The 1,261-nt window shown below is 43.2% G+C and overlaps 1 protein-coding gene across 9 annotated transcripts in view; it reads left to right on the top strand.

Moving 5' to 3' along the window:
- LOC106871290 (myogenesis-regulating glycosidase) overlaps window positions 1–1,261 on the top strand; it is a 44,609-nt gene that overhangs the window by 21,092 nt on the left and 22,256 nt on the right. Inside the window, exon 1 of one of the 9 annotated variants that reach the window (XM_014917672.2) lies at window positions 777–1,127. The exons of the other annotated variants lie outside the window; for them this stretch is intronic. The gene's annotated coding sequence lies outside the window, so the exon portion shown is untranslated. Of the gene's footprint in view, window positions 1–776; window positions 1,128–1,261 lie in introns of those variants that run through there. 9 annotated transcript variants of the gene reach the window in all.

The raw sequence follows: 1,261 nt of genomic DNA, 5'->3' as shown, positions 1-1,261 counted from the left end.
TGACCGCGAGTCCGCTGCCCTAACCACTGGGCCATTGCGCCTCCACACATACAGACATACATATATACATACGTACACACACACACACACACACACACACACACACACACGTACACACTTGCAAAGTTCTCTATGACGAGTACCAGCCTAGTGACTTACATAACTGTGAATTTGTAAACATTCAGAATTCTTCTCCTTCAGATGTTCCGTCTATGCTACATGTTTTGAAACCCTGCAAGTTACCCCCGCGTATTCGAATCGGTTTCAATTCCATGCTCTACACGGGCGTTAAACCTGCTAAAAATAGTAGTCAAATATTCAGTATGCCACACACTCTTGTCTTTAAGATGATCAAGGATGGAATAGTTTTAATAATAGGTTTACCGATCTGGGGGTGAATGCGTTTCTGCTATGGGCACAAGGCCTGAAACTTTGCAGGAGGGCGATAGTCGACTACATGGATCCCAGTACTTGACTGGTACTTAATTTATCGACCCAGAAAGGATGAAAGGCGAAGTAGACGTCGACGGAATTTGAACTCAGAAAGTAAATATCGATGAAATGTCGCTAAACATTTTGTCCGGCGTGCTAACGATTCTGCCATCTCAACTTGCACGATCCCCCTCCACCACCATATCGACAGCATCAGCAGTTGTGAGAGCAATTGCAGCAGCGATCGCTGGAAGCAGCAGCAGCAGCAGTGGTAGTAGTAGTAGTAGTAGTAGTAGTAGTAGAGTAGTGGTAGTAGTAGTAGTAGTAGTAGTAGTCAGTCAGTCATTACTGTTTACATATTAGTGATTAGTGTTGTACATATCACAATAATATATACATCCCTCTTTATATATAAAATATATGTACACACACACACACACACACACACACACACACACACACACACATACTGTACTGTACTATATAAACTAGTGGAGAATTGCTACCAGTTGTATCCTGGGGGTACTTTTACTTCATTGTCACATCTGTCCACACACCAATTGATGACCAGGTGGACGGCTCTCTGAACTCTCTCACTACCACCCAACATCACAGCCCTATAATGATGATGATGATGATGATGATGATGGCAAAGTAAGGATGGCCGTCACTTAGGCATCGGACACGAAGAACTGGTAAGTCTCTCCCTCTCTCTTTCTCCCTTTGTCTGTCTGTCTATTTGTATGTATGTAGAGAGGAAATAATTGTGATTCTTTCTTTCTTTCTTTCTTTCTTTCTTGTCTCTCCACTCCCCTTATTCCCCCCCCCC

Source organism: Octopus bimaculoides, chromosome 20 (genome assembly GCF_001194135.2).
Source record: "Octopus bimaculoides isolate UCB-OBI-ISO-001 chromosome 20, ASM119413v2, whole genome shotgun sequence".
Classification (NCBI taxonomy): Eukaryota; Metazoa; Mollusca; class Cephalopoda; order Octopoda; family Octopodidae; genus Octopus; species Octopus bimaculoides.
Note: the sequence above shows the minus strand (reverse complement) of the source record. Positions and strands in the feature narration are given on the sequence as shown.